The sequence below is a fragment of the Sorex araneus genome, chromosome 2 (genome assembly GCF_027595985.1).
Source record: "Sorex araneus isolate mSorAra2 chromosome 2, mSorAra2.pri, whole genome shotgun sequence".
Lineage (NCBI taxonomy): Eukaryota > Metazoa > Chordata > Mammalia > Eulipotyphla > Soricidae > Sorex > Sorex araneus.
The window spans coordinates 355384030-355397303 of record NC_073303.1 but is presented as its reverse complement, the minus strand read 5'-3'; positions in this window follow the sequence as shown (position 1 = coordinate 355397303).

Here is a 13274-nt window from a genome sequence, read left to right as displayed (position 1 = left end):
TGTGTGCTGATCATGGCCCAGGCTGCCCCTGCCATGCTCCTGGGCCTCTAGGACTCCACCTAGCTCTGTGCTCCGGAATCAGATGGTGCCAGGCATCAAAGTTGGGATGGGCACTAGGACATGTTCCTTAGCCCCTGTGCTGTCTCTTTGGACCCTACAGCACCTTTTATTTATTTTTTAAAACACATCAAGAGCCTGGAGGGATAACACAATGGGTCAGGCCCTTTCTTTGCATGGGCTGACCTGGGTACCATCCCTGGCAACCCATACGGTCCCCTGACTCCTGAATGCAGAGCCAAAAGTAACCCCTGAGCACCGCTGGGGGTGGGTTAAAAGCCAAAAACAAACCAACCAACAAAAAACCCACATTGACTCTGGTGCTGCAAGTGGTGTTAATGAAACCACATCCAAGTGTGAGTCACTAGTGGTATGTGCCAGCGTTGATGTGTTGAAGATGTAGCACATGTCATTTTGCATTTTTCCCTAGAGTGCGTGTGAGGCGCCAAGTGAAGTTGCCCAGCGGAATTCAGGTTATGCGTCTTTACTGCTAGCACTTGTGTTTTCATCAACTCATTCCCTGGAATGGGTTTTCTCAGTCATGGGGGAATGTATAATTTTTTATTTTAATTGCGATGCTCAGATAATGATCCTAAGAGATGACTAGTGGTTTACAGTTCTTAGAGTGCCAGTGGGAGGCCCTCTGTCCTGAAATTACTCATAAAGGCCAGGAGATTTTCACAAGCATATTCTAAAGTTTATGTGGATGGGGCCAGATAGAACAGCATGTAAAGCATTTGCTTTGCATGACATTCACCCGGGCTTGATTCTTGGCAGCATATAAGATACCCCTGAGCACTTCCAAGAGTGATACCTGAGTGAAGGAGTTACCTGAGCCAGGAGTAAGGCCTGAGCACCACTGGGTGTGACCTGAAACAACAATAAAGACTTTAGAAAAATAACCCCAACAATAAAATTTATATTGTCTGCTATGGCGGCAGGGGGAGGGTGGGAAAGGGGGGAGTATACCAGGGATATTGGTGGTGGGGAATGTGCACTGGTAGCGGGATGGGTGTTTGATCATTGTGTGATTGTAACCCAAACATGAAAGCTTATAACTATCTCACGGTGATTCAATAAAATTTTTTAAAAAATTTATATGGAAGGGCCGGAGCTATAGTACTTGGTAGGGCATTTGCCTTGCATGTGGCTAACCCAGATTTGATCCCCAGCATCCTGTATTGTCCCCAAAGTACTGCCAGTAGTAATTACAGAGTGCACAGCCAGAAGTAATCTCTGAACATCACCAGTGTGACCCAATAAGCCAAAAGATATTTTTATATTGAAAACAAAGGACACAGAGTGGCCTTTTTCAGTCCTTAAAAAACACCAAACAACTAACTGAGGAAGGATATTATTATCCTATTTAAAGCCCTACTACACAAAGTTGCAGAACCAGGTAATACAGCATTAGTTAAAAGACACCATAAAGATCAGTAAAATGCAGACTTTAAAAACCTCCCCACAAATCCAACTAACCAATCATACAAAGGTGCAAAAGCAATTCAACGGAGAGGCCAGTTATTTCAACGAATGGTGTGGGAGCATTTGCAGATCCATATACATAAACACATACAATAAAAATAAATTGAACTCATCATTCACACTTCCTACAGACATTAACAAAAATGTATTATAGACCTAAATGTAAAATAAAAAGTATTAAAACTTCTGGAAACCTATTATAGACCTAAATGTAAAATCACTTGTATCACTTGTCATTCCATGGTTCACTGATTTGTTCGAGCGGGCACCAGTAACGTCTCCAGTCGTTCCTGTCACGTGTTAGCGTAGCTGAATAGTATCTTCTCACTCCAGGAACACGAGGAGCCTCAAACCGTTCATTCAGGGTTTTGAATGATGGGTGGCCACTCGATCTTTTGACGTCCCGTGGAATCCAGTCCGTAATAGCTCTAGTTCAGCGGTCATTTCTAAATCGCATTACATGTCTGGCCCATCTGATTTTAGATGCCTTGGCAAGCAAGACAGTATCCCTGATTTTAAAAAGAAATTGTCCCTGATTCTTGACAGGGACAAATAAAATTTGTTGATGGAGGTCAGAACTCTGGGTTCCTTCTCTCACTTGAGTGAAATGTGATACTCCAAGTATAGCTCTTTTGATTCCTCTTTGGGATACCTGAATAACGTTCTCATCTGGTTTTCGTAGGGCCCAGGTCTCTGAGGTGTATGTTAGTCAGGAAGAATGGTGGAGTCAAAAAGATGTGCCCGAAGCTGGAGGTTCTTCATCCTCTTAACCACTTCTTCGACAATCTTGACCGAGTTCCAAATGTGATACTCCAAGTATAGCTCTTTTGATTCCTCTTTGGGATACCTGAATAACGTTCTCATCTGGTTTTCGTAGGGCCCAGGTCTCTGAGGTGTATGTTAGTCAGGAAGAATGGTGGAGTCAAAAAGATGTGCCCGAAGCTGGAGGTTCTTCATCCTCTTAACCACTTCTTCGACAATCTTGACCGAGTTCCGTGCTGCTCTCTTCCTCCTGTGCAGCTCAGGTGCCAGGTCTTTGTCATGTAGAGTTCTCAACCTAGGTACACATAACCGCTGCATTCGGAGATGTAAATTAAAAAGCATTAAAATTCTAGGAAATGTGTAAGAAAGAAATCTTTGTTATCTTGAATTAGGCAGAGTGGTGAGGTATGACCTCAAAAGGAAGATCTGCTCAAACAAGGATAAATCCAGAAAGGACAAATAACTCTCAGAGGCCAGTGATAAGAATAGGGTGGCCAGAGGTCAGAGATAAAGTACAGGGCTTTGGACCCTTGCCTGGCATATGGTCAACCTTGTCCAATCCTCGACACCATTTATACTTATAGTCCCTAGAGCACTGCCACATGTGATCCCTGAGCACAAAGCTGGGAATAGCACCTGTGTACCACTGGGTGTGACCAACCCCTACGCCACCACAACACACAACACACACACACAAGTCCACTTCTAGCTTCTTAGTCAAGTGAGATCAAAAATATGGTTTTGCAAGTGAGACATTTATGGCACTTGAGTCCCTGTTACTGAACCAGATGCCACAGCATGCTTCGCCCATGAAATAAACTGTACTCACAGTGCTCCTTGGAGGCACTGAGGCTCGCCCCTTGGGTCCACACATGGCACGGGGGAGTGACCTACACTTTACGTAGGGAAAGGCCTACTCTTCTGTGATCCGAGAGTCCTGATATAGGATTCTGTGCGCAGACTGCCCTAGTGCAGAATGTGTGTCGTTGCATTTTTTTTTCTTGCCGTGAGATGAGCTAGTGCAGTCTGTGATTCGTGCAACCATGTGGCTACCCTGTTAGAATGCCTGGAAGAAAGTGAGGAAGACTTGGAATATGAAACCAGAATTGTTTCTGGGGGATCTCGAGGGCCCCTCTCGGTTGCCCTGATACCCTTAATCAGGTTTAATCTGGTGGCAGTGAGCTGTGCAGCTGGCCTTGTCTGGGAAGCCGGAGTGTGGACCTCAGAGGGCGGTGCGCATAGCACGGCAGCTGTGGGAAGAAAGGCAGAAGGAGCCCGCAGGACCAAACACTGGACGGTAATGGGCTGGTAGGAATTTCCCATCCTTAGCACCTGTAACTTCCTGCCCAGCTATTTTTGGGCTTAGGTACTGACCTCAATCAGGGAGCTGGGCCAGGACAAGTGGCATTGGGGTGGGGGACAGGGGCCCAGGGAGACCTGATTAGCTCTCTGCCTAGAGACCTGCAGACACAGGGCACCGGGGCCTTGACACGGCTGCTGGGCACCAGCTCTCAATAGGGATTGGGGACCAAAGGCTCCGGGATTCTGAGTCATCCTGTCAGGAGAAGTGAGGCCACGTCCTCTGGCTGGTTTCGGACAAAGAAGGACGTCCTCGTCCTTCCTTCCCACGTCTTCTTTCCATTTCCTCTTTTCTGGGAAGCCCCGTTATTTTCAGCTCCTGTCTCATTTTCCCCGTACCCTCTAGATCCCAGAGGAAGATGCTGCCCCTGGCCAGGGCGCCATGACTGTTTCATGCTTACCACCAAGGGCATGGTAGCAGGTCCCTCCTTCTCCCTCACCACTGTGCATCGTCAGGCAACTGCCTCATTTAGAGGGGAAAGATGGGTGTTGTCTGCCTCCTGGGAGGATGGTGGAGTGAGCGTTATGAGGCTTAATGGCCAGTGCCTGCTCACAGAATGCAAAGACTCATGGGAAATTGCACAATTTAATCTATCTTTGCAGCTGCGTAACATCCCACTGTGTATATATACCACATCTTCATAATCCGTTCTTCTGTTGTAGAACACCAAGGTTGATTCCATTGTTTAGTTGTTGTATCAACTACTGAAGTGAATAACGGTGTACCTTTTCCTTTTTGAATGAATGTTTTTCTGTCCTGTTCTCCCTGATTCTTAATCTATGTATCAGAAACCAGAGAGACAACTCAACAAGGTGAACACTTTCTTTGCATGCAGGACGCTGGAATCAGATCCCAGGCACTCCATGGTCTTTGAGAACTTCTGGGTGTGACCCCTGAGGACCAAGCCTTTGGCAACCCCTGAGTACAGTCAGGTGCGATCCCAAAACAAGCAAAAAATTATCTACCAGATGATACAATTATTTCAAGGAAAAATATGAAATTTATCTATTATATTATATAAACTAATATATATATACAGATGATACAATTATTTCAAGGGAAAATATGAAATTTATCTTATATAAACTAATATATATATATATATTAGTTGTGTCAGAAATCAAACTTACACACGCAAGCCAAGTGCTTGGTCACTGAGTTCCACCCTTGGTCCAATTGGCAAACATTTAAAAATTAGTTTAAATCCTCACATTATCGAGAGAAATGGGCTGTATTACAGGTACATGTACCAACCAGTCATCTCATTGGAAGACACTTTGACATAATCAATCAAAATTGCAAATGTAGGTATGTTCTCACCCAGAAATTCTACTCCATATTTTATTCTCTAGATATTTCACCTAGGTTGGCAATAATATACTACTCGAATCTTCTTTGCAGCACTGTTTTGTTGTTTAAACAACCTATATGACCACTAGCAGAGGCTACTTTAGTATTTGAGGCATTCATACAATTGGGTGATTTGAGTCTAGTAAGGGCTGGAGTGATAACACAGCGGCTAGGGCATTTGCCTTGCACGTGGCCGAACCGGGTCCAATTCCTCCACCCCTCTTGGAGAGCCTGGCAAGCTACTGAGAGCATCTCGCCTGCACGACAGAGCCTGGCAAGCTACCTGTGGCGTATTTGAAATGCCAAAAACAGTAACAACAAGTCTCACGATGGAGACATTACTGGTGCCTACTCGAGCAAATTGATGAGCAACAGGATGACAGTGACAGTGACAGTGACAGTGAATCTATTAAACTGAGTAGCATAGACCTGTAGGTGTTGATATGTAAATAGACCTCATCTATGTGAAAGGGAAAAGGATCATGGTGTGTGTGCACCTGTAATAGTTTCTGGAAAGACTCACAAGAAAATGGGGCTGTAGAAAAAAATTTTCAGTTATCTCATCCTGACTGAGCAATCTCATCCTCCTGGCAATCTGAGGGAGTGGGCAACTTCCCACCCTACCAAGACCCCAGCAGCCGCACTCACCCCCCAACAGGTGCTGCCATGCCTCGACTGGACCGTCCAGTTAAAAATTCTGTGTTTTCTATAGTGACACCTCCAAACTCTATGATACATCCCAGTAGGTGCACACCAGATTAGATGGGAATGTAACATAGAAGTCAACCTATCTCAACTAACAAAAACATTAGCACAGAAGGCTTAACTTTGCAACAACAGCTTAGTAAACCCTCAGACAAGGACTTAATGTCCCTATGGTGGGATGCACAACAATTTTTACAAATTTTATTTTTCGGAAGTACTTTTTGATTATTCCATTAGCCATTTAGTGGTAGCAAGCAAAATGAAATCAATTATTGTGGGCCTGCCACAGGGACAGGCTTGAGAGGTGGGTGGGAAATTGGAGACAAAGGTGGAAGGAAGGTGACAGTGGTGGTGGGATTGGTGGTAGCATATTGAATGCCTGTAACGAATCATTGATCGACTTTGTAAACCACAGTGTTAAAATGAAGTGGGGGGGGGGAAAGAAACTTGGACTGGAGTCATAGTACACAAGTAGGGCACTTACCTTACACACAGCTGACCCAGGTTTGATTCACAGCACCCCATATGGACCCCTGAGCATCGCCAGCAGTGATCCCTGAGCATTGGGTGTGTCCCCCCTAAATAAAACAAGCAAAAGACTCAGAAAAAAACTATGACAGTGATTGATTCTGAGAATTTTGATGATTTTAATCTATGTCCATAAATGTGCTCCTCTTCCAAAAGGTGGAGCCTAATCCCTATTGACTCAGTTCTAATGCAGAGCAATCCTTTCTGTTGTAATCTGTTTTGGCAATCACTCACTCTCTCTCCCTTTTAATAGGGACACACCCAGAGGAGTTCAGGAGCCTGCAGGACCACCACATGCAGTCCCCAGGGGGGCCTTGTGCTGCAGGGACCTAACTTAGAACCTCACACATCCAAGGCATGTGCCCTACTACTTGAGTCATGCCCCCAGCTCACAATCCCTCTACCTTTATTGGTGTTTTATCAATTAACACTTAATACAAACATTCATATAGATACATCCTTTTATTATGTTTTTTTCTTTTGCTCCCTCTGAGTTTTTTCTTTTGTGCCATTTTTTCCTGTCTTAAGAAAATTAGCTCTTTTTTCTGGGGCTGGGGAGATCTTTTTTAGCAATGCTTAGTGAGTTGGGGTTCATTCCTGGCTGTACTTGGGCATCCTAGGCCAGGTGGCTCAAAGCTAGGCCTCCAGGGTTGCTGCTCACGTCCTATCTTTCTATTTTAAAACCTAAGAAAGAAGCATGAACATATGATAGAAAGCAGGATTTTAAGCTCTTTAGCTATTTACCAGATAGCAGACATTGCAGGAGCCTGCCAGGGCTATTCCAGGGGTTCTCAAAATCCTTCTGCGTCTCACCCAGTGGTGTTCAGAGGCCCTTGAGGTGATAGTATTCAATTCCAGCTATCTCCCCAGTCACTAAAATCAGCTATCTTAAAATAATTTTGTACAGATAGAAAAGTTGCAGAGATAGAATGGAGTTCCTCATCTCTCACCCAGTTTCCACTGATGTCAACATCTGACTTTATCAATGGTATATTTGTCAAAGTTGAAAAACCAGCATTGGTTTATTATCATTGATTAAGTGCCAAGCTTTACTTGGAATTCACTTGGTTCTGCAAAAATAGTCCTTTTCTACATCAGAAGCCAACCCATGATACCATTCTCCATTAAGTGTTTTCTAAAAGCTATTATTTGAATATATTTTAGAATCCTGTTTTAGTTAACATGTTGGTATTTTTGCTATATGTCATTGTTTTCCCCCCTTAAAGTAACTACTATGGAAACTGTAATCTATTTTTTTGACTTTTCACACATATCATAAATTTAGGTCTCTACAGTAGTGTTAATGTTTATGGTTTTGATGTACAGTTGTCACTTCACCAACACTAAAGTACTCAAAACCCTTTATTATTGCATTAAGTAACTCCCAGTCCACCTCCTCATACCTGCTCACCCACTCCCGTATTTGCCTGGTAATTTCAGTGTTGTAGTCCAGGGTCCAGGGATTTTTATCATTTACAATGACTATATCTTATTTCTCTGTATATCACAAATGAGTGATATCATACAATATTTATCTTCCTGATTTTTTTTGCTTACTGTGATACACTACAATTACATTCGAATTGGAATGAACTTCATGTTATGTTTTTTTAAAGCTGTATAGTATTCTACTGTGTATTCATGTTCTACAATTTCTTTGCCCATTTATCTGTCATTGGACATTTGAGCTGTTTCCATATACTTGCTATTATACTAGGTGCTTCAATGAACATAGGCGTGCCTATGTTTTCAAATCAACATTCTTTTTTTTAACAGTTACAGGGCTTTTAGGATCCAGTCTCAGTCATACTATGCTCAAACACCCATCCCTTCACCAGTGCACATGTTTTACCACCAATAACCCCAGCATATCCTCCCTCCCACTCCCCTTCTGCCTGTGTGGCAGATGATTTTCACTTTTCTCTTTCCTTACTTTGATTACATTCAATTTTCAACAGGAAACTCACTATCATTAATTGAACTTTCCCCCCCAACAGTCAGACCTGTCGGAATGGCATCATTAGATTGTATGTTTTCTATTGTTGGTAACAAAGAGCATATGATGTTGCACAGTCATGAAAGTGGCTGCCCAGATTTGGAGTTCTGGTATTAGGTCCAGAGGTATTTCTGCCAGCAGCTGCTGCATTCTGAGATTGGTTTCTGTGGCGCTGGGATCATGGCTGTTCAGGAGCAGAGGAGCTGTCCATGGGCAACTGCTCGGGGTCTCATATGGGCAGGAGGCAGGGCCGGTTCTGCCTCTTCCATCACAAAATTCCCCATTCTTCTCATACCATCACTGCAAACTCCTACCTCTATGTCCCATTGGTTCTGAATGGTGGCGGTCGCCATACTGTCCAGGGGGGAAAAGGTCAAGGGACAGAAACCATTCCCCTCCTGGCGCTGCACAGGACTGTAGCTTAATTCAGAGTCCAGGAGTACATCTGCCAGCAGCGGCTGCGTTTCTGAGATTGGTTTCTGTGCCTCTGGGATAATGGACCTCAGGGGTGTGGGGGGGGAATTCCTGAGCATATATTTTGTGTTTGGAGATGTCCCAGCCCCGCATACCGGAGTCGTGTTAGTAGAAGCTCAGTGTTGCTGGGGCTCCGTCTGGAGAAGGCGTGCTGGCTGTACCTTCTCCATCTGGCACCCTGGTGTTGTTGGCCTGCTCTGGGGTCCGGAGCAATCTCCAGCTGGCGGTGCCTGCCGGAACAGCCCAGATTCTTCACTGCTGGATGTGGCAAGATCTTGTATTTGAGGGGTAAATGCAAAGAAGTGCAATCATTGGGAAATGTGGAAGCTCTAGTCTACTTTCTTTGAGAAATCTCCATACTGTTTTCTGAAGAAGTCAACTAGACAGCATTCTCATTTCCAGTGAATGAAGACTCATTTTTCACCATATACCTACCAACACTGGTTGTTTTTAGTCTTTTTGATATTTTCCATTCTCACTGGGGTGAGATAATATCTAATTTTTATAATAATAAAAATGATAATGTACAATTTTTCATATATTATTGACTGCATGTATTCTTCAGGAAAATGTCTTTTCATTTCCAATGTACAGAAAATTTCTGTACATTTTTATTGAGATTATCATTTTTTGTTGTTATTCGGCTTTGTGAATGCTTTATATGTCTTGGATATTATCCCTTTACCAGGTGTATTGTGTACAGATGATATTTTCTCCTATTCAGTAGGGAGTTTATAAAATTAGTTTGAGTTTCTTTTGTTGTATAAAACTTATTTAATTTTACATAATTACATTTTTTTGGTTATCATTGCCAATGGAATGAAATCAGTTTAAACACCCTTCATAGCCTTACCTGAGAATTATTTTTTTTAAATTTTGTATCTGGTGAGACTCATGATATTTCCACCATTATGAGCACATTTTTCCTTTATATCATTTAGCATAGTCAAAATTCTTTCTTTATTTAAAAATGCTAAAAAATGTTTTGATACACACCCTGTGGTCAGGACTTATTCCTGGTGAAGCTCAGGATAAGGGGTGCTGGTGATCAAACCTGGGTTAGTTACGTGCAAGGCAAAAACACACTACACTGTATTATCTCTCCAGCCCCCCAAATTATTTCTGTAAAATAATTTTTTTTGCTAATTTCAGTATCTGGGTCATTGTGAGCTTAGTTGCCTCCTCCCCATTTTTACTGATATACTGTGATTTACAATATTGTCAATGAGAGTTTTATGCATACGTCATTCCAACACCACACCCACAACCAGAGTGCATGCATTCCTCTACCAATGACTCAGAGATCCTCCAAATCCCCCTTCCCCAGGTAAATCAGTTCTTGTAGATCAACTTTCCAGATCTGTTGACTCTGACCATTTGTTGTTCCTTTACTATGTTTCTTTATTTACCAGGTATGAGAGAAATCATTCTATATCAATCCCTCTCCTTTTGACTGACTTCATTTAGCATGGCATTATTTAGTTCCATCCACGAGGTGGCAAATTGCCTGGTCTCATCTCTTCTTATACCTGAGTAGTATTTCATTGTGTATATGCACCACGATTTCTTTTCCCAGTCATCTTTTGTTGGGCACTTGGGTTGTTTCCAGATCTTGGTTGTTATGAATAGTGCTGCAATGAACATAGGGCCACAAATGTCTTTTCAAAATAGTGTTTTGGAGGCCCTTGGGGTACCCACTGTGCTATCACAACAGCCTCAGGAGGAGGGTTTTTGCTGAAGCTTCTCACATGGCAAAGTCCACCCCTCTCTGGATGGGGTCTTTACTTCCTGAAGAGAAAGTGATGGCCACCTATGAAACCAGGAGATGACCATGACTCATCCTGGGCTGAGCCAGCCCTTTCCTGTGACTCATGATGCCCAGAGAGACTCGGTAGAAAGGCCAAGGGCCAACCCATATGCAAATGCTGGTTCTAACTCGATTCTATGCAGAATGACTGATTTGGGAATAGTACGGACTTGAATTCCCAGGTTATTAAGAGGCATCTTCTCCTCCATTTTATTTACCATCGGGAGGGCATGAGATGTTAGACTGTGATTAGAAGTGAGCAAATATGTGCAATCTGTATCCAGCCATTTAGTCATGCTAGTGGACTGGGGTGGACGGCGGTGGGTGGGAGGTGGTGTGCCATGGTGGGGGAAGAGGTTCCAGGACTACAGGGAAATGTGAGACATTTGAGGTACAATTGGGCTGGCCAAGTTACCTCTTGTTTTCTCTCGGGGCTGATATGGTAGTTGCTTGTTCAGATGTAGCTGGGAGGGACATAATAGCTCAAAGTATTTACCTTTGACCCTCTGTGACTTAAGAGGTTTGGGACAATTTCAAGTTTTCCATAAAAGGAGCTTCATTTCTCCTCGAAACCTAAGGCAGTGGACCTAAGAGGCTTGCAGGACCCATTTTCTCCCTGACTCCTTGTGGTTCCATGACAGTCCATGGAATGGCCTCGAAATCTTACTGGTGGTTCCCCACAGGGGCCACTGTGGGAACAGGAGTTAAGACTGGAGAGTTGGTGGGGAGGATTTCAGCCCTGGAAGGTGGGGTGCCAGGGGTCAAAGCTACCCTCTCTCTCCCTGTTAAATCTTCCTTCAGGTGTACCATGTGTGGAGGACGAGAAAGGGCAGAGCCTGAGCAACCTGCTCCAGGGGTCTTATGGAGCCCAACTTTTGACTCTGCTGTGGACAGTGCCCTCATCTCCCCAGAGAGTTCTGGGGGCCATGGTCCTTCCTGGTGACCTATACCCCACCCCCTAGTCTTTCCCTCGATGGGCCAGGCCCTTCTCCATTTGCAGCCTCCCTGAGAGGGGGACTCTTGTTTTCTCACTCCCTCTTCCCTCCTGGGTGCGGTTCCAGGTGGACGAAGACAGTGGCAGATGAGAGGACGGTGACCAAGTCCCTGCGGTAAGTGGCAGATTTCACTCGGCTCAGCAGCCACCCCGACCCTCACAATACCTGCAGGAACTCCTCTTCTTATTGATTGATATTTGCTGTTATTATTGTGGTTTGTGGTTACCCTCCTGTTTACTGACCGCTGAGGTTTTGGCTCATCGGCACACTTCTTTCAACTTACGAAGTTGGATGGAAGAGGATGCTCTGGAATCGGTTCACTTTCTTTGCAAAACTCCTTCTCACTGATGTCTCGACATCCAGGTCCCCCTCTCTCCCAACAAGGAGGCTCTCTCCCTCCTAAGAGGCATTTTCTGATCAGAGGGGAGGTCTCCCCACTAGTTCTTGCCTCTGCTCATGGCACCTCGGCTCACAGTTCAACTTGTTCCCACTCTGGGAAGAACGTCAGGCACCCCCAGATTTCCTGGTCGCCTGGCCTGACAGACACCCAGTGGGCAGGAGAGGGAAACTGCAAATTCAGAGCCTGTGAAGGTGAACACGTTTCTCAGGAGTGAGGACCGCCAAGGACACGTCAAGGTCAAAGTGCCAAAGTTGCTCGGAAAAATGTTTTTTTTTTTAATTTAATTTAAATTTTATTGAATCACCATGTGGAGGGTTACAAAGTTCTCAGGATTATGTCAGTTATACAGTACTCAAACACCCTTCCCTTCACCCGTGCCCATATTCCACCACCAACCACCCCATTATACCTCCCGCCCCCTCCCACCCCCCCAGTCCCCGCCCTTGTAAGTGATAAGTTTCACTTCGTTTACGCTTTATCTTGGTTACAGTCCATGTTTCAACACATAATTCACTATTGTTGCTAGGGTTTCCCCCCAAAAAAGAGAAGACAGTCCCACTGTCAAGGAAGCATTTGATGGCTCTCCATTGCTGAGAATGTAGAGATAGTAAGTCCCGCTGTTTGTTACATAACTTTTCTATTTTTTTCCCCCCTCGTCCCGCGCCACCGAGATCACGCCTGTTTAGTAATCACCACGCTGCCTGACAAAGGGAAAACAAACCAAAAGAGATGGTTATTTCTCGTCATCAGCCGGCGTGGGGCTCTAGCTTAGTTGATAGTCTGGTAGAATGTCTGCAAGCAGTTTCTGGAACCAAAAGTAATACGCTGGTATCGGCCCCAGCTCAAGATTCCACCAGCGTCCCGCTGTTCCAAGTACATAATAATTTATTCCCTTGTATCCGATTCCCACGCCACCAGGTCCGTGTCAGCTTAATGGACATCATACTATGGTTAACGCCACGCCGCGTTTTTTCCCGAGAAAGAAGGATATTTCTTCTCAGCCGGCGTGGGGATATGGCTTAGTTCAGTCTATAGAGATGGCTACCACTTTGGTGGCCTTCAATATTTCAGCAAAAGACTTACTATTCTTGTTAGGATTTCCCACCAAAGTCCGACCCGTTAAAGTCCAGGGAAAATTCTGCCTAAAATTCTATCGCTACAATCTTTTACCCTTTAACAAAAAACTTAGTACTATTGTTTGGAGTTTCCCCCCACGTTAAGCCCTGCCAAAAAGGAACATTTACACGTTGCTGACAATCAAGAGATATTAGGTCTATCGCAGCCGTGCGGTTTTGGATTTCTATATGAAGTCCAAGGAAAATTCTTTTGGTAATTGCATCACTCGCTGGCAGGGC